Source organism: Rhineura floridana, chromosome 1 (genome assembly GCF_030035675.1).
Source record: "Rhineura floridana isolate rRhiFlo1 chromosome 1, rRhiFlo1.hap2, whole genome shotgun sequence".
NCBI lineage: Eukaryota > Metazoa > Chordata > Lepidosauria > Squamata > Rhineuridae > Rhineura > Rhineura floridana.
This window is the reverse complement of record NC_084480.1, coordinates 58,371,090-58,392,568: the sequence shown is the minus strand read 5'-3', so window position 1 is coordinate 58,392,568 and position 21,479 is coordinate 58,371,090.

The window sequence follows — 21,479 nt, the reverse complement described above, 5'->3', positions numbered from 1 at the left end:
TATCCTGTTAGATCGCCTGGAGGGATTAGGAATAGGAGGCACTGTTTTACAGTGGTTCCGTTCCTTTCTCTCTGACAGGCATCAACAGGTAGCATTGGGAGATGAGGTTTCAGACCCTTGGCCCCTCACTTGTGGAGTACCACAGGGTTCTATCCTCTCTCCCATGCTATTTAACATCTATGTAAAACCGCTGGGAGCTATCATCAGGGGTTTTGGGCTGCGATGTCACCAATATGCTGATGACACGCAGCTCTATCTCTCCTTTAAATCTTCACTGGAGTTGGCTGTAGAGACCTTGTCCAAGTGCCTGGAATCCGTGAGTGGATGGATGGGAAGAAACAGGCTGAAGCTCAATCCTGATAAGACCGAGGTGCTACTTGTGGGTGACAGGGGAAGGTTGGGTGTTGCTGACCTGAATCTTAATGGGGTAAAATTGCCCCTGAAGGATCAGGTCCGCAGCCTCGGGGTTGTTCTTGATTCCAAGCTGTCCATGGAGGCTCAGATTTTGGCAGTGAGCCGGGCAGCTTGGTATCAACTACACCTCATACGGAGGTTGAAACCCTACCTTCCTATTCATCAGCTCCCACTGGTGGTACATGCCCTGGTTACCTCTCGTTTAGACTACTGCAATGCGCTCTACGTGGGGTTACCCTTGAAAACGGTCCGGAAACTACAACTGGTGCAGAATGCGGCGGCACGCCTGCTTACAAACAGCTGCCGCCGTGATCACATCATGCCGGTGTTATTTCATCTACATTGGCTTCCAGTTGTTTTCCGGGCCCAATTCAAGGTGTTGGTCTTAACCTTTAAATCCCTATACGGTCTCGGCCCAGTTTACCTGAAGGAGCACCTCCAGTACCACCAATTAAGCCGCCCGACCAGATCAGCCACACAGGGCCTTCTCTCCGTCCCACCAACGAAAACAGCTAGGTTGGTGGGGACTAGAGAGAGGGCATTCTCAGTGGCGGCCCCCACTCTCTGGAACTCCCTCCTGTTCGATCTTCGCCATGCCCCTTCCCTAGATACATTTTGCCGAGCCTTAAAAACCTGGCTCTTTGGACAGGCCTTTGGGGTCCCCGGGGTCGGCTAATTTCTTTATATTGTTTTAAAATTGTCTATTGATGGCCCTGTACTGCTGCTTTTTAAAATGGTTATTGTTGACTGCGCTGTATTTTATTATGTATTGTATTATTATGTATTGTTGAATTTAATGTTGTACGTCGTCTAGAGTGGTTTTGGCCAGATAGGCGACTCAAAAATTAAATTTATTATTATTATTTATTATGATGATGATGATCTCGTCAGGCAGCATAATTGGTGATGCTGGAGGCGCTCCTTCAGATAAACTGGGCCGAAACCGTATAGGACTTTATAGGTCAACACCAACACATTGAATTGGGCCCGGTAAACAACTGGCAGCCAGTGTAGATCTACTAACACTGGAGTGATATGATCATGGCAACGGCTGTTCTTAATCAATCATGCCGCCACATTCTGTATCAGTTGTAATTTCCGGACCGTTTTCAAGGGTAAGCCCATGTAGAGCGCATTACAGTAGTCTAAGCGGGAGGAGACCAGGGCATGTATCACCCGTGGGAGCAGATGGACAGGAAGGTAGGGTTGCAGCCTCCTTATCAGATGTAATTGATACCAAGCTGCCCGGCTCACTGCTGAAACCTGAGCCTCCATGGACAGTTGGGAGTCAAGAATGACCCCGAGGCTGCAGACCTGGTCTTTCAGGGGTAATCTTACCCCATTAAACACCAGGTCTATTTCTCCTAACCTTCTCTTGTCTCCCACGAGCAACACCTCGGTCTTATCGGCGTTTAGTTTCAGCCTATTCCTTCCCATCCATCCACTTATGGATTCCAGGCACTTGGACATGGTGTCCACAGCCAACTCTGGTGAGGACTTAAATGAGAGATAGAGCTGAGTGTCATCCGCATATTGGTGGCACTGCAGCCCAAATCTCCTGATGATGGCCCCCAGCAGCTTTACATAGATGTTGAATAGCATGGGGGAGAGGATAGAACCCTGTGGCACTCCACAATTGAGAGGCCAAGGGTCTGAAACCTCATCCCCCAATGCCACCCGTTGATGTCTGTCTGAGAGATAGGAACGGAGCCACCGTAAAACGGTGCCTCCTATTCCCAATCCCACCAGGCGATCTACCAGAGTGAGAATGAATATTTTAAGAAAACAAAACAAAAAACAAAACAGAGTGTCTTTCATGTCGGTCTTTAGGCCACAGTCCTATACCCATTTACCTGGAAATAAGCCCAATTGAAGTCAATGTAACTTCATTATGAGCAAACTTGTGTAAGATTACACCAGCCAAACAACAGCCTACAAATGTTTTTGGACTACAACTCCCATCAGCTCTGGCCAGCATGACCAATGGTCAGGGATAATGGGTGTTGTAGTCCTACATCCAGAGGGCACCAGGTTGGGGAAGCCTGCATTATGCTGTCAGCTTCCTAGCAGTTTTTTTAAGGGTGGAGGTGGGGAATGACATAAAGAAGAGGGTACTTGAGAAGGCTTGAGCAGACATTTCAAACTTTAATAATACCAAACCTACTTCACAAACGTTCCAGCAAAGTGGGTCTGGGTAAAAGTCAGACCCAGTAAATAAAAAACAGATCCTCTCGAATTAACATGATTTTTTCCACTGGATGTCTGTGATGTTCATGTATTAGTGTATATATGGTAAGTGCTGTTTGTATAGGAGATACATGGTAAGTGGAATGAAAGAGGAGGGGGGAGTGAATGGGCAGTAGAATGCTGGATGATTGGCTGAGTGTTTAGAATGGCTGAGGGTATAAATGGAAGGATGACAGTTAAATCTGGGTGGACGGTGAACGTGAGTGGGTTGTTTTGGTGGGTTTTTGAGAGGAGATTGGGTGGAGAGTTGGTGGATGTGAGGAGAGTGTGGAGTTCGGATTAATACTAAGACCAGTACCTCAGGAATAGATGAAACCATATGCTTAAGTGCCTTTATAAAGTAATCTTGTTATCTCTGTTATTTAATAAATATATTTGGTTTACCAAAGGCCTGATCCTTGGCTGGGGTTCCACAGACCAGAAGGGAGGGTAAGGTAAATACCAAGGCTGAAGGGTAACAAATGGTGGCAGCGGTGAAGAGAATAACACCACAAGTATTCAGAGCAAACCAGGATTATCTGCATTGATACAAAGGGATTGGGACAGCTTAAGCACACAGTCACAGAGGTAACCTGATAGAGAGACTCAGGCAGAGTCTCTGGGAATACGGGTTATAGGACAAGACTGGTGGTGCTGCCTAGCAGGGGGATCTGGTGAGGTCTATGCTAGAGCGGGGAGAGAAACCATAAAAAAGGACAGTCCGGACTAGTGGAGTCCCTGGTGGTGCCTAGTGACAGGCAGTAACCACGAGCAGGTAGGAACCTGACAGGGAGAGCCAGGGAAGGGCGTCACAATGTCCAAACCTCACATCCATGTTTTTGTGCCCTCGCAGCACAGTGGAGTGTGGGATCTCTTTATGGTTCAATCTGTGGGGTTGGGTGTGATGTGTGATTTGATGGTGGTTTTGGTAGCATCTTGTGTTAACATGAAGACTGGTGCCTTGGATCCATGTTTTTGTGCCAAGACAGCACCAGATCCATGATTTTTGTGGAACAATCCATGGGCACAGATGTGATCTGTGATTTGATGGTGGTTTGGTGGAAAGATCCTTGTGTAAAAGAAAAAGAAAAAAAATAGGCAAATTCAAGAGGACATTTTTCAGTATTAGGCCTGACTTATACTTTCTTCCAAAGCTGTGCAAAGCTGCATAGTTTTTGCAGATTATTTAAAAATGTGGTGCAGTTATCCACAACTTTACTGCTGTGTGGGTGTGCATTGAAAAACAGTGCCTCCTTCCCCCAAAATGGTTGACCATCCAGTCCTTGTCTATGAAGGTCAGAAAATGGAGGACAAAATTCCTGCCCACAGAGCCCCCCAAACAAAAGGTGAAATAGAGGCAGAAAGTTTGCCAAATTGGTTGGCAGTTGAAAGCCACTTCCACTGACAAAGAGTTAGGATAGCGCTTTCTTGTCCACACCAGAAAAAACTAACAGAGTGACAGAACTATAAATGAACAAAAACATCAGACAGAACAATAAGAAAACTCCAGAAATAGTATTGCAATGTGGGTGTAAAAAAGAGTGGGATAAAGAGGCAGAAATTGCAGGAGCAGTACAGGTTGTAAATTGTGTCGTGTGGCTTGCGAGTGAGCAAGAGATGGCATCATCAGAATAAAAGGCTAGTGTGGATAAAAGGCCTACATTGCTTCATTTCTGTACAAAGAGGCCCGGGTATAAAAAAGCTGCCATTATTAAAAAACAAAAACAAATCCAAACTCAAAAGCAGCTATCTAAGATAAAATGTGTGAAAGCCAGTCTTTTTAAGGACATGTTATACTATTCCATACATGCTTCCTTAGATAAGTGCCACTGAGTTTAATGGGGCTTCCTCCAAGATAAGTGGGTACCAAATTGCAACCATTGACACCACACTCGCAAAGAAGACTCAGGGACATGATATTGGGTGAAATGTTACACAGGCATACCCCGCTTTAACGTTCGCAATGGGACCGGAGAGTATACTTTAAGTGAAAATCTACTTTAAGTGAAGCAATTGTCTTCACTTGTACTGCACGCAATCACCACTAGATGGCAGCAGTATCATACCAATAAAATGTACGTTATTGCGAAGCGCGCGAACGTTAAGTGGGGTATGGGGACGTATGGAGCATGTACGTTATAGCGAGGCAACGTTAAGTGAAGCAATGTTAAGCGGGGTATGCCTGTATTATTTATTTATTTATTATTTGATTTATATCCCGCCCTTCCTCCCAGCAGGAGCCCAGGGTGGCAAAGAGAAGTGCTAAAAACACTTTAAAACATCATCAAATATAACAATCCTCCTTTGGAGGAACTGCAGTCAGATTGTCTGAAAGAAGGAAATTAAACCAAATCAAACTAATTCAAACCAAATTCAAACCACTTGGGCAGGTGAGGGCTAATCTCCACCTGGTAGGGCAGAATCCCTCCAATCCCCTGGGCATGTCAGCAGCGATTGGCTGTGGCTCCCCAACCAAGGATGGGGAAGGAATTCCGTTCCTCCTTGGCTGAGCCTTGGGTGTGCACCCCACTGCCGCATTGTGGCCCCACTGTCCTGGCGTTCACCCCTATAGGCAAGTGAGTTCACAAGGGCACCCCCAGGTCCCACATACACAACAAGCAGCGGTGGTTTCCTAAAAGGTGCCCTTCACCCAACAATGCCTCAGTATACCTGTTGTTTATCCCTGTCTTCCTCACCTGCCCGAACTCCACGCCAATAAGGCACTCTGACCTCACCATTCCTAAAGCTAAATTAAACAAATCCCCACATTATGAAGCAGGCAAAACAGGAGGGAGCTGAAATCAGAATCCCACCAAAAAATTCCTACCCAGCCCCAATATGGTGACTTGCAAAGCCCATAAGGCATGCGGTGAAAGCTAAGAGGCTAGGTTAGGCATGAACTGCCTTCAAGTCGATCCCGACTTATGCCGACCCTATGAATAGGGTTTTCTTGGTAAGCGGTATTCAGAGGTGGTTTACCATTGCCTCCCTCTGAGGCTGAGAGGCAGTGACTGGCCCAAGGTCACCCAGTGAGCTTCAGGGCTGTGTGGGGATTCGAACCCTGGCCTCCCAGGTCATAGTCCAGCACCTTAACCACTACACCACACTGGCTCTCGGGTTAGGCAAGCGACCTCACACCATGTCCCCCGCCAATCCCTCCTTCTCAGGAGATTCCTCCTAGAACATCTACTTCAGAGAAGGGGGGGCAAATTCACCCCCACCAAATGACAGGAACGTCATTTTCAGGTTTTTCAAAGAAGAGTTATTTCACATACTTTGTGTGAAAATATGGGGGTGCCGGCACATTGACATTGCTAGTTCAGTTACAAAGTGTGAACTGGCATAAGACAAAAAAGTTAAAATATAATTTGTGAGGGTGATATATTTAATCCATACAACCACAGAGCTGGAAGGATCATGGAACCATCCATTTAATCTAGTGTTTTGCCTCCAGATATGACTATCCACCTCACAGACACTTGTTACTTGTGTACATCTGAACTCCCAATGCATGTTTATTCTCCAGAGATCTAAACGTACTCCCAAGAGCATAGCACAAACTTTTGCTGGAATTAAAACCCACATGATCCCACCCTTAATAACCCAAGAAGCACACACAAAAGATATTTAAAAATTTGGTCTATTGAAAGAGGAAACAGGAAAACATGTATAGGATCACAGTTACAAGTTTTGTTTTGTTTTCAAGAAGCTTTAAAGTGCTTTTAATGTTTTGTTGCTTGTTTGCCACCCTGGGCTCCATCTGGGAGGAAGGGCAGGATATAAATATAATAAATAAATGAGTAAATAATAACTAAGTATCAATATGGGCACCATTCTAGTTAATACAATCACACACTGGAGCTATAAGAGTATAGAGAGATCTTACAGCTATCCACACCCAAGATTGCAAGTACATAGCCTCGTACCAGAAAGAAAGAAGGAAAAGAAGTAATAAAGGAATATACCTTTCCTGAAGATTATTGAGACTCAAAGTCAATAAGACTTCTTTGCCTAGTTAGAGTTAAACTAGTTAGAGCTTTGAAATAACCAATAACTAAAGATCTCACCCCTTCCTTGGTCCAATATTCCACGCAGTGGGTTGATGTGCCTAGAGTGACGTTGAGTATTCAGGAAATAATTGGAGCCGCGAATGTGCTGATTTGACCCTGGCCAAACCTTTGCCTTACATGTGTTTTCATACTACACATGTAAACTGGGAGGAGGTAGAGGTGAGTGATTTAGTAAAGGATTTCCTCTGGAATGTTTGTTGTTACTGAGGTGAAGTTAAAGATTATACCTGCTGTCTCCGGTGTCATGTATGAGTGTAAACTCCTGTTTCTGGGAAGAATTTGCTTATCTTGTGTGTGTTTTATTAACCTGAACCATACATCGGGTTGGGGTCATTATTCCATTAGAGGGATTATTCCTTAGGTAAATCTTCAATTTGGAACCTTCCGTAATATTCCCTAACTAGTCAACGTGTGTCTTCCTGAGGTCAGGAAACCAGTTCTGACCATCCTGAAGTTTGGGGTCATCATGAGGGCTGTATCTCAGAGGTCACCATAGGTAGACTCCTATGCTATTAATATGAAGCAAAGAATAAAACCCCCCAAATGTACATACTTGTTAACACACTGTACAAAATCAAGATCTCAAGGTGTTACAGAGAAAGAAGCATTTTATCTTAATTATTGTGCCTTTCTGTTATTTGCTTGCAATTTAAAACAAAGACCTGTGCTTAAAAACAAAACAAAACACCACCTCTACAGACAATCTTAAAGAGGTTGAAGGCACAAATCAATATCTTATATTTGCCAGATGCAGCTTAGGAAGAATGTTCTTCTAGTCATGGATCTCTTTTCCCAATTCCATCAAAAAGGTCAGAAACACAGAAAAATTCCAGAGGAGTAGCTGAGCTGGTCTTTTGGAGCAAATACAACAAAGAATTTTGTGGCATTTTAAAGAGAGACAGAGATGGGGAAGAAATTCATTTCAGTTCACATTTAAAGACAAGCCTATCTAATTCACACTTCCCGACCCAATATGTGAACTGGAACACAGCCATCTTTCAAAATCCTCACTTCTTTGAATTTGGCAATGCAATGCTTCAGCCAAGTAATGTGTACAAAGAATAAAGTGTTCATAAAATATTTATATTAGTGAAAATAACATATAAAAACGCACTGTATTAGGGGAAATTGCCTGCAAAAATGTGTACATTAGGCAAAGTTGTATACCCAAATGTGTACATTGGGAGAAACTCATACTAAAATGCCGATGAATTTCCAGAGGACTGATGAGGAAATGAGAAGAACTGGACTTAAGAGGGGGAAAAAGAGAAAGGAGAAATCAAAGTATGAACTTCTACACAGGTGTTGCTTGTGGGATGAGTGCTGTTCATTCATGCAAGTTTTTTGCAGCACCCACATGATGTCATCTGCATGAAAATGATAGCCCATCTTACCCCCACCCAGTTATAATCAGGATTTACTATTTATAAGGAAAATCTAATAAGTTAAAGAACTTACTGCCAACAATCTGTCTGTAATATTTCAATATCAGAGGCAGCATTAGACTTTGTTTGGAAGCACTCTAACAAATTTATTGTGGAATACGTTTTTGTGGACTAGAGCCTACTTCAAGTGACAGCTGTGTGTGTGTGTGCTACTAAATGCAATGAAGTGAAAAAGGTAGGAATAGATCTGTCACATTTTTACATGGAGCCCAATGTATACAACAGAGGAGGGGAACCTTTGTCAGCCCAAGTGCTGCATTCTCTCACTGACAACTTTCTGAGTGCCATATGCCAGTAGTTGGAGTGGCCAGAGGCCAAGGTGGGTGGGGCCAGAGGTAAAGGTAGCTAGAGCAATAGAAATGAATCTTACCCTGGCACAGTAGGTTATATTTCAGCCATGCAAAAGTCAGAGGTTTCTACGCATGCACACATGCACACACACCCTTCCAACTTCCATCAAAACAAGTAAGAGGCATTATAAGAGTTCAAGGGCACATTACAGCTAGGCAAAAGCACTCAAGAAAAGCATAGAGCAGAGACAGTGAAACATGTGGCCTAGGGAGAGGAGATGTGGCCTGGTGGAGAGCCCTAAGGGCCAGACAGAGAAACCTGGAGGACCACATTCAGCCCCCGGGCCTGAGGTTCCCCACCCCTTATATGCAAGATCAAAATCAAGTGTTCCATTCCTAACAGCAGTCATGGGTAATAGTATAGCATTTTAGTAGGCTAATTCAACACCTAAAGAAGGACAATTACTTTTGTCCGCTGCTGCTATCTGTTGACTGGTTTGATCACTCTTTCCCATGTCATCCCACAGTCATTCAGAATCAAGTGGCTCTTTGCTAAAATGCAGAGCTTGAACCAATCCACTCTGCCCTGGATTAAAACTGGCAGTAAAACAAGTTACAACTCCACAAAGAGTAACTGGAGAAGGGCCAAAATAGGCGTATAAAGAGAAGGAGTGAAACAATGGTTTTTACACTGTGTCCATCCCAGGTCAAAGTCACAAGACTATATATGATCCCAGGTTACCAATCTGCCAAAGCTTTATTATGGCTGAATCTTGTCATGAGACACTTTTTCCCCCTTTTATAAATCTTTGTTTTTGCAACTGTGGTAGAAAGAATTAAAGCTAAATAATGGAAACCGTTGTGTTGCATTTCTCTTCCTTCTTTGAATACAAGCAAAACAAAATAGTTACTTTCTGTAGCGAAAAGAAATCCCCATTCACAATTAAGTCTGAACAAAACAGAATTAAATCTGGTGAGTGTCCCAGGAGACTCAAAATGTTCTTTCACTGGTTTCTTGATATTGTCATTTTAAAATCAAATTTGTTTCCATTCCTTTGAGTGGAGATGGAGACTGATCTGTTTCTCCTCTAGACAGGAAATAGTGTTGGCTGGTAATGTCATATATCATGATCCGCAGGTGAATGAATTATAGAGCCTAGTACCTGGGCTTGTTTTTCTTAATGCACAGGCCTTGGTTAGTAGGCCTCTTCTTACTAAAAAAAATTCCCAGCAATAATTCATTGTACTTAATAGATTTTGTGGCCCTGTGGGATTTGTTCAGAAGGCGGCACTTTCTGGGATACTTGACCCGCACCATTAGAACTTTACAAGTTTTAACCAGCACTTTGAATTGGGCCTTGAAACATTCTGTAACCAGTGCAGATGCTAGTTAGTAATGACTGTGATGTGTTTTCATTAACCCCGTTGTGGTCCCAGATGCATACTTGTTCCACCTATAGTTTTTGAACTGTCTTCAAGGGCAGCCCTATTTAAAGAACATCACAGTAGTCTAATGTAGAAGTCACCAATGCACACGTGAATGATGACAGAAGATATCAGCTTTCCAAAAGTGTGCATATCTGTTGAACTAAGGTAAAATACTCTCCTTCAAAGCAAAGTAAAAGACACTCCTGGCCTGAGCCACCACCTGAGAATCCAGGACCAAAACCAGGCCTATCATCAGCTTCAAGATAGGACCCTACTTTCTATGGGAGAGTGTTATTGTATCAAGGACAGACATTTCTTCAGCTACTTGGTCCTCCAAGTCCATCATAATCAACTCTGTCTTAATCTGGATTGATGCAGTAATTTATATAGTGATTACAATTATGCCTCAATAACTTGATCATCTACCATTACATGTTAGCCATTATTGCCTCTATTGTCTCACAACACATGCAGGTTTCTGACTGTGGGGAAGGTTAAACCTGATAATTCGATCCACGTGTGAATGGCTTGTGAAGGAAAGGGGGGCAGGGGATCCATCCACTTTTATATTGCTGAATTTCCACTTTTTAATCCCCTTTCAGCTCAGTTTTAAATTGAGCAGCAAAACTGGAAATGTGTTATTTTCACTATATTAAAAATATTATAAATGACTCGAAACAGACTGAAAATACAGTCACATATTGGTTAGAAGAAGATAATTATTAAAAAAAGAAAGAAAAGACCAATTAACAAAAATTAATTAGCAATAAATGCACTTTTTAAAAGGCAGGAAAGGTGTTTATAACAGAAGTCCATACTATTTTATCTTATCCTTCTGCTATGAACTATATGCTCCGTAATTATACAAACAGTTTTTTTTGGCAAAGAAAGAAAACGTTGCATGTATTTGTTTAGCTACATGAAAATGTAAGAAGGCTTCATGCCCAAAAGGTCTGACTATCTTCTGTGAAACATATTTTAATTAAAAATCTTATTTTCCATGTGAGCAATTCACCCTGCTCAAAGGGCCAGTGTGGTCATCATTGAAGGAAGCAAGCTGGGCGTGGAGCTAAGAGTTAGAACTGTAGCATCAGTGGGGGTCAAAGCAGGGCAATCACATGAATCTTAAGCAAGTGCTTGCCCCATTCACATAGCAAATTAACGTAGGGATTATTTTTTACATAAAGGTCCCATCTGCACCATATATTTCAAGCAGTATCATACCACTTTAAACGGTCACGTCTTCCCCCAAAGAATCCAGGAAACTGTAGTTTGGTAGGGGTGCTGAGAGTTATTACAGTGTTGGAAAAGCAACAACAGGATTAATTCAATTTGTAACTTAAGGGTTAATTTATTTATTTATTTATTATTTGATTTATATCCCATCCTTCTTCCCAGCAGGGGCCCAGGGTGGCAATTCCATTTGTGTTAAAGTCAGCCACCCAGGAGGGTGACAGATGGAGGAGTTGCTTAGCAACCAGGCAGAGTGGCATGATCTTCAGTGAGGTAGTATGTGCTCTAATTGGCTGCATAGTTTTGAGGGAGTTTTCCTCTGTATATTTGGTCATATGTCTCCCTGCTATATAAAAGACCTGAACTGAAAGACAACATCTCTCTGTTCCTTTCTCCTCAAATTATACATTGTTTTTGTTCAGTTTGCTCAGTAAAGCAACAGGGAACAGGGATTGATTGTTAAACTACTCTGGGAATTGTAGCTCTGTGAGGGAAATAGGGGTATACTAACAACTCTGAGCACCCTTAACAAATGACAGTTCCCAGGATTCTTTGGGTGAAGCCAGGATCGTTTAAAGTGGTATGATCCTGCTTTAAATGTATGGTGCAGATGGGGCTAAAAACAAGCACATGGAGGAGGGGAGGGAAATCCACTCCTCTGCTTTACTGCATTGCACTCTGTAGCCTTAAGCCAGTGGTGGGGGACCTCTGGCTTGCAGGCCTAATTAGGCTTGCAAGTCCTCAGAGCAGCTTTCGCAACCAGTGTGCCTCCAGATGTTGTTGGACGACAACTCCCATCAGCCTCAGCCAGCATTGCCAATGGTCAAGAAAGATGGGAATTGTGGTCCAACAACCTCTGGAGGCACACTGATTGGGAAAGGCTGCCTCAGAGGTTGGCCCACTGGAACATTTTAGGAAAACCAAACCTTGAATCCAAGCTCAGCCTCCAAAGGAAGAAAGGAAAGAATCACGAGTGCACTCTATTTTCTTTGAAGTTGACTCACTTGACCTCATGGTGATTTCAGGTGATTGACAGATGAGTGGTCCCACCCACCTGTCAAAGTGGCCTGCAGGGGATGGGGACCTCAGGATCTGGCCAGCTGGCAGGATCTGGTACCCCACCCCTGCTTTAAGCAATTGTTTACAGTGCAATCCAATACATGTCTATGCAGAAGTAAGCTCCATTGGATTCAATGGGATTTACTCCCAGGTAAATGTGTATTGGTTTGCAGCCTTAGTGCCACTAGTCCCATGCTGTGGAACACTCTTCCAGCAGAGGTTTGGCAGGCACCCTCACTTTTGACTTTCAGGTGACTCTTGAAGACTTTTTTATGCCAAGTGCCCTCGGCACTTGCTTAAATTTCCATGAGTAGCCAGTCATTTTCATTATTGTTTTGCATTGCTTATAGTGGTTTTTCATGTCGCTGAATGTACCCTGATGTCTTGTGAGAGGGTGGTATATGCATCGTTCTACAAATAAATAAATAAAATAATTATCTCCTCAACCAACTGACTCCTGCTATCAGAGCCAGATGGGAGGAAAAAATCCTTAAAAATAGCAGAGTGCAGCACTGTAAGAGGAGCTGGGTTTTTCTCCCATCTCTTTCATGCTCCTTTTTGTGTGAGACATGGACCTTTTGGAGAAACAGATTGCAGCAGCTAAAGATGGGATATCTGATGGGGCAAGATGATAACATGTTCAAGGTCTTATTATTAACATGTAACACCCTGAACAACTTGAGAGTGGGTTACTTGAAAGGCCACCTCTCCATATACAAAACTGTTTGATCACTTAGAACTAGGGTTGCCAGGCTCAGGGCCTGAGACTGATCCTGGATGTTTAGGAGAAGAGAAAGTCAGCCAAGTGCAGGTGTTCTTGCAACACTGTAATGGGAAAAACCACAAGGTGAAATTCTCCCTTCCCCCTGCACAACTTTTAAAGATACAGAAGACCTCTTGATTGCCAGGCCAGTTGTGCAGGGGGAAGGAAGAATTCCATCTTGTGGTTTTTCCCATTACATTACACCTGCACTTGGCTGGCTTTCTCTTCTCCTAAAGATACAGGATCAGTCTCAGGCCCTGAACCTGGCAAACCTATATAGAACACAAGCCTTAGTTCATCTGAAGAAACCCTACTGGTGGCACCCCATCATACAGATTGTTTTAGGGCAGCAACTCAGATGCAGGTATTTTTCATGATTGCCTTGAACACCCTGTCCTCTATTTCTGAGTTATCACTTTTAGGCGCCTGATAACAGATCTTTTTGAGTTCATTCTCCTTTTAGCCTCTGTGGTTTTGTATCTCTGCTGTTGCGTTTTACTTGTTATACTTTTGCAATGTATTTATACTTTTTATATGATTTTCTTGTGTTTAATGTTTTTTATATTATGTGTTTATGTTAAGTTTTTATTTATAGTGTGTTCACCACTTACATATTTTAATGTTAACTGGTTTGTAAATTCTCTAAATAAATAAGTAAAACATTGGTGACACAACATCAGTGTACAGATAGCATTGAGGCAATGCTGCTTTATAGGGTCTAGGCAGCAATCCTGTACATACTTGTTTGGAAGGAAATCCCATTAAACTCACTGGGACTTTTTTCTGGGTAGACATGTATTGGATTGTGTTGCAAGTGGGAATTATTGAATCAGAGGACATGCACATAAGTTGAAAGCCATGGTAGGGGAGGGAGAGAACATTGTAAAGTAAGCTTTTGCTATGGGAGGTAGAAATGGGTGCCAAAATTGATTAGTAGTGGGCAGGTAACTATTGTGTGAGGCAGCAAATTGCAATATTAGATTGCAAATCAGAATAGGGCACAGAAACAGCATGGCATTGGATGCAAGGGCAAATCCACGGATTTTCATAGGACTCCTGCATGGCATACCTAACTGGAAGTAGAACTGCAGCCCACAATTGTTGTGTTGTGTTGTGTTTTGCCTTACAGAATCCTATGCATGTTTGCTCAACAGTAGACATCACTTTGCACAGTGGGGCTTATCACAGGTTAGTGTGCCTAGGATTGCAGCCTTCAGTTGCTAGGAAGTTGAGCTGCAGCGAGCCATATTACTACCAACCTTCAATGTAGGCTGCTTCTCTCCCCCCTGCTTTTTTGTGGATTACAGATTCTGATGCACCAGAAAGGTCATCACTCAGTTTTGGAAGCTGTTAGAAACCTGAGTAAGGAAATACATTTCTCTGTGTAAGCAAGACTGACAAATCAATAGCTGGTACTCTATGCTGGCGGGTGGAGGTGGGGGGAACAGAAGAAAAAAAACAAGGGAAGAAGAAATAAAACCTGGAAGCCATTCTGTTGCATTGCTGAGGCTGCAATCCTATTCCCTTTTACCTGGGAGTAAGGCCTGCTGATCTCAGTGGGACTTAGTTCTGAGTAGACATGCAAAGAAGTGTACTGTGCATGTATCACTTGGAAACATTTCATCTGAGCCAAGCTCAAATAAAAAGAGATGGGTAGGAGGCAGGCAAGGAAAGAGAGCTCTGAAGGATTAGCAGAGCTTCCGAGTGAAGGTCAGCTCCAGTGAAATAAGTTCTTTGGCATTACAGGAACAACACCTTGAATTTGCCTGGTGTGCCTCCTTGGCTCCATTTCCCACTAACTCAAGTCTCAGCAGCTTGGGAGCGATGCTTTCTGACAGACAAAAGATAATCTTACACTTGCCTTCCAATATCAAGGCATTTTAAGTGGCACACTTTATATTGAATAATTCATGGGTATTCAAGCTTTACTTCACTCCACAAAGAAAGTGCTTTCTCTTCGCAGCGACAGTAGATATGAGCAGCTAATTCATTATTTAAAGAGATTAAGTATTAGCAACTGGTATGGGCTCTTCGGAGCTCTTTTTATTCCCTTTGCTCATGTTATCCCCTGCCACTCGCCTGCCTCGTACAGAGTTTAGATTTATTTTGTCACATTAAAATAATCTTTAAAAGAGATTGCCCGCTGCTTTTGGAATGGCATTGCTTTGTTTTGAGAACATAAAGTAATAACTAAACTAGGACTTGTGGTTAGTTCGAATGTTTTGAAAAAAGTGTGGGCCCAAAACAATGCTTTATGTTTCTGAAAAAGTAGAGGAGAAACCAATTTATTATTATTATAATTATTATTATTAGTAGTAGTAGTAGTAGTAGTAGTGTGTGAAGATGATGCAAAAGAACCTTGTATAAGAGGCCAAATGAAGAGCAATGTCACCTGATGATACTTCATGCATTATACTAGCATAATCAATTTACTTCTCTTACATATACTTTCACCAGCACATGTGGCTTCTCCAAAAACCTGGGTTGCTTCCACACTAGCACTTTGGGATTACCATCCATCAGACAGTTAAGAGCATTGCAAAAGCATTTTGGCAACCTGTTGCATTCCAGTACTTTCTGTGTTATTTTCCCCATATTTTTCAGACATTTGTGGTGATTATTTATTTTACAAATAAAACTCAATTGCACCAGCTTTGTCTAGTGTGGACAGGCAAAGTGCTATGAAGACTTTTATTTGGGGGGTCCTTTTTCTATTATTAAACACTTCCTTTTTGCAGGTTTTTCCCATTCTATTTCATCCTGATGAGTGAAGGTGGGTGATGAATAGCCAATTGCCCCTTGAATACCCTGTCTTACTTGCTCTAGTATCAGTTTCTGACCCTGCAGGGAGGCTTTAATTATTGGTTTCTTATAATTAACCATTAATAGGTTATTTATGTCAAATGCAAAGATGTATCACTGCACACTAAAGTCAGGATCATTCAGACCATGGTATTCCCGATCTCTATGTATGGATGTGAAAGTTGGACAGTGAAAAAAGTGGATAAGAAAACAAATCAGCTCATTTGAAATGTGGTGTTGGAGGAGAGCTTTGCGCATACCATGGACCGCGAAAAAGAAAAATAATTGGGTTTTAGAACAAATTAAACCAGAACTATCACTAGAAGCTAAAATGATGAAACTGAGGTTAGCATACTTTGGACACATAATGAGAAGACATGATTGACTAGAAAAGACAGAAGGGAAAAGAAAAAGCAGAAGGCCAAACAAGAGATGGATTAATTCCATAAAGGAAGCCACAGACCTGAACTTACAAGATCTGAACAGGGTGGTTCATGACAGATGCTATTGGAGGTCGCTGATTCATAGGGTCGCCATAAGTCGTAATTGACTTGAAGGCACATAACAACAACAAAGGTTATTTATCACTGTTCCCCTCCCTATGCTCATCAGGAAGCAATAAAATGGGCTGGATCTACAACCACCAATTTTTAAGTAGTGTTACAGAGAACATTTGCTGCATAGGACTTTCTTAAATGAATAAACGTTATTGGTTATTGCTTATCAGTCATACTCAGAGCAGACCCATTGAAATCCATAGATTTAAGTTAGTCATTAAGGCTGCAATGCTAATCATGCCTAATCAAAAGTAAGTCCCATTGAATTCAATGTAGCATACTCTCAGGTATGCAGGGTTAGGACTGCAGCCGGGAAGTTAGGCATTGCTGGGTAACACAGCACCATATTAAGTGGAAACTCCATTTTAATTCTGTGACTAGCTAACTTTGGAAATATAATACCTTAACACTACTCAAGGTTTGTAAAGTGGAAGCAACCCTACTTACCTTTTTTTAAAAAAAACAAACCAGGTTTTCAAAAAATAAAAAAATGACAATTTATATGGCACACATGTTACATAAATATATTCCTATTGAGCTGCAAATGGCTGCAGTGTTATTCCAGTAATTTACAAACACACCGACCTACTGGTAAAGAAGTATTCCAGATATTAACCACTATCAAATACGTTAATTTTTCTCCCATCCTGCCACGGATCGCAGAGAGGGAGCTCCCAGGCACCCCCCTACTGCCACGCAGGCTCACGACACCTGCCTGCATGCCCCACCTACCTCTCCCTTGATGTAAATGCTGGTTGCACTGCAGGTGCAAGCCTGCCATCAACTAAGTTGGTAGCCGAAGTTTCCCTAAGGGGCTGATGCGTCCACTGCCATCTTGGTTGATGGCACGCAGGTGTGCTACGCGTGCACATCCCTGCCATCAAGGAAGATGGCGGCAGGGGCATCAGTCCCTTAGGGAAACCTCTTGGTTGATGGCAGGCTTGCACCTGCAGCGCAACCAACTGATTCGTATAGAGACAAAGAATAGAGGCTTCACTCGCATTTTTATGAGAATTTGAGACCAGTGGAAGCCGACCTATCTGAGATAGAGAGTTGTATGGACCAACCTTTGGGTACCCAAATGTAGTTGGATTACAACTCCCATCAGATCCAGACAGCATGGCCTATGCTCAGGAATGATAGGAATTGTAGTCCAGCAACATCTAGGGACCCAAAGGTTGGGAAAGGCTGGTATGGACCAATGTCAATCCAAGCTTTATCTCTGAAATAATTGGTGAAGGTGGCCAAACAGTAATTACTTAAAAGGATGTTTCCATGCTCTTAATGGAGTTGGACTTTCATGACAAAAGAGTCAACTAGTTCTGTAAGGCATGTGGTGGTCATGTCAGGTATCTTCCACAACAAAGAGGCTTGAGAAACACCTCTGTGATGATGGTGGACCTGCTTGCCCAAACAATACCTTTATTTATTTATTTATTTGTTTGTTTCATTTTTAAACCGCCCATAGCGAGTGGCTCTCTGGGCGGAGTACAAAAGATTAAAATACAGAATATCACAATAAAATCAACCTACCAACAGTAAACATAAACAGCAAACAAAAAAAAGATTTAAAATTATAACATTAAACGCTTAAAATGCCTGGGAGCATAGCCAGGTCTTAACCTGGCGCCGAAAAGATAGAAGCGTCGTCGCCAGGCATACTTCTTCGGGGAGGCTGTTCCACAGTCCTTTGAAATTGAGGCAGTGAATGGTGTGCTTGAACAAAATCTCAAGATGTATGCTTGCACAGAGTCCATGCTGTGTGATGTCTTCTGCAACAATTTGCAAGACAGTGCCACTGCCAGAAGTTCATCTGCTGTCGTATCTCTGGACCCAACTGTATGAATTTTGTAGTGTTATGCTGGCAGCCATCTTGAGCATTTTATATGGAAAGGAAACAGTTGGTTTTTGTAAAAAGGGGTCTAAGTGGGTAAAGGGGATTGTATACAAAACCAAGGATATAGGTCCATGCAGAGGGGTCTCAGCAACAATCCAAAGTCTTGGATACCCTAGATCAGCCTTTCCCAACCAGTGTGCCTCCAGATGTTGTCGGACCACAATTCCCATCAGCCTCAGCCAGCATTGCCAATGGCTGAGGCTGATGGGAGTTGTGGTCCGACAACATCTGGAGGCACACTGGTTGGGAAAGGCTGCCCTAGATAGTGCTGTTGGTCAATATTGAGGTTCATCACAGGAACACCCAATAAGCTTCTGGAGAAAAGTCCTCTTCACACTTTACTCATGTGAAGGGGCATCACATGATTAAAGAAACTCAAGAGGAAGTATTGGGGCAGGGGTACAGATGTAGTCCTGTAGCCCCTCTAACCATATGATGACTCCTTCATGAGAGGAATATGTGAAGAGACCTTGACATTTGAAAATGTGAGCCTGCATCATTTTATATATGAAGCAATCCTTAGCAAAACAGGAGCTTTGAAATACCATTTCAGATTTTTCCACCCTGTCCAACTGCAGACTATATTTTGAGAAGACTTTTTCAAAGGTCATTTTTGTATAGGCTGCCCCCCAATCATTTCCTGTACTTTTATGTTCATATAGGTAGAGACAAGACATATTCACCAGAGATTGGATTTCCTTCTATACTCAGAAATGAGGCTCAACAAGCAGGACTTTGTGGCTTGTTTCTCATATGAAATTGAGAAGGACTGGAGATCTATCCTGCATGCTTAATAGGCCTGCATAGCTGAATTTCACATCTTTTATTAACAATTGCAGCAGATATGTCCAAACACCACCCATTAGCTTCTAAACTGCATTCTGTGGCCACGCTCATCTTCACCCTAGAATTGCCATTTATAGAAACCATCAACCTCCATGGGCAAATTTTCTGTCTTGGAGATGTGGAAAGATGCTGTCTGTCCTCCTTTATGTAAAACAGGGGCTGTTTATAGCAAGGTGCCAGATGTGTGGACTTTAACAATCAAGCTGTAAGAAACCAATCGTTTCCATACCATTGGCACATCTAGTAGTCTTTCATGGCACCTTTACTTTCATTGTACAAAAGGCAAATGTATACAATCCGTTGGGAGCCTCACCTGACTGCAATGAATGGGAACTGCACAAAAATTTATTTTATTTTATTTATTATTTCAATTTATATACCGCCCTTAGCGAAATAGCTCTCAGGGCGGTGAACAAACAAAAATACAGTTTTTGTAAATGCTGCGCTCATTTCAATGCATTTTGGGTTGTAGACATTTATGATTGTGTCCAGTGAGATCAGAATGATGCCACTCAAAACGAAATGATTGTATTCACAAACTTTCACCCTCTGCTTCTTTCTAGTTTTTGTTCTCTAATTGCTACTGTAACACAGACCGCCCCAGCCTGGCCAATAAACTGAACAGAAGCATAAAAATAACATTTAAAAAGATTTAATATTTCTCTCATTCTTTCCTGCTTATGTAGTTTCTCCTTTACCGCCCACTTTAAAACACATTTTAAAATGAGAGAAAAGGTCTCCCCCACAATCAAAACCTGTAGTCAGACAACCTTGTAGTCAGACTGTTTTGTTCAAGCCGTCACTGAAATTTTAGCCAAACAACTTGCAAATCCTAGGCAAGGAGGCTTTGGTACAGTTTTTACTGTTTAGGCCATCCAGTGAGCCAAACCTGTGGCTGGCTAAATAAAAGCATTGTTTCAGAAGAAAGTGCAGAAAGGAAACACTCATTTGAGCTTATGCAAAGCCACAATGTTGGCAGATCAGTGAATCTTCCCAGTGTAGATCCAGACACAGGTCAGGTCAGGTGGGTCATTGGTAAATTGTCTTTCATCTTTCTACTGCTATATTTTTTCTTAGAAATTCTAGTTGGCTATTAAAAACTAAAAGGGGAAATAATAAATCATGCCAACAGGGCCAGTGCTAGGCATGCCCGTCCCACCTACCTCTCCCTGAAGGGCCCCTCCTTAGGATGGGTGGGTAGGTAGCGGTAGCTTCCGAGATCCACAGTGCAGATCGCAGGAGGGAGTTCTGCGGCACCACCCCACTGCCGTGCAGACCCTCAACGGCCGCCTGCAACATGCTCCGCCTACCTCTCAAAGTAAATTCTGGTAGCCAGTCATGCCGGGGCCCATTGCACTGCGTGTGCAAGTCCGCCATCAACCAAGATGGCAGTGGAGGCATCAGGCCCTTAGGGAAACCTCAGCTGCCATCTTGGTTGACGGCAGACTTGCACCCACAGTGCGATGGGCCCGGCATGCCTGGTGACCAGTATTTACTTCGAGAGGTAGGCGGAGCATGTTGCAGGCAACCGTTGCGGGTCTGCACGGCAGTGGGGTGGTGCCTCAGAACTCTCTCCTGCGATCTGCGCTGTGGATCGTAGATGCTACCGCTATCCACCCACCTTAAGGAGGGGCCCTCGGCCACGGCCTGATCTGGCCATCCTCTGGTGCTGGCCCTGCTTTCCAACCCGGTTGATCTGGCAATTTGCAATCATATAAAGAAACATATGATCCACAGTGGTTGGTGGAAAGTAAAACCCATGCAGGTTTCATTTGGCTGTTATTCTTAGTATTTTTTCTGTGACTCTTTTTTCACGTAAATTAGTAGTTCCACGTACAATTAAGATAGCAGGGCCTTCCAATAGTGTAACATGAGGCGGATTTTATTTTCTTGAAACTTACTTTTCTTTTAACAAAAAATATTTTTGTCTAGTGTGTTTTATTATATCCTGAAGCAAAAAATGATTGCACATAAGTAAGTGCTAACAAAAATCTTTATGTTGTAGAGTTAGGCTATAAAGTCTTACAGAATAAATTTATTCAATATCTCAATATTAACTCTCCCTGCCCCATAAAATACGCTATAAAACTTCTACTCAGTACCGTGTTGCAGATTGTTGCATGCTTTTACCACTAGGTCAAATTTAGACTTACAAATCCTAAAAACCTCTTCCAGAAGAATAGTAAAAAGGAAATCATACACACATGCAATTGACAAGCATATTATCTTGCAATTGACAATATGTATGAAGCTGCCAGTATATATAACTTTCAGTGGATGAAACTACAGTTTATAAACCACATAATACAATACACATTTGCCAAATTACCATGTGTGTCTGGGTTGTTTCCAGGCCTGGCAATAAATGTTGGCCTCAGTCTAGAGTCTCGTGTGTCCTTTTGAGATCACACTGAGCTCCTGCATAGATAGGCTTTCCATTTACATCAAT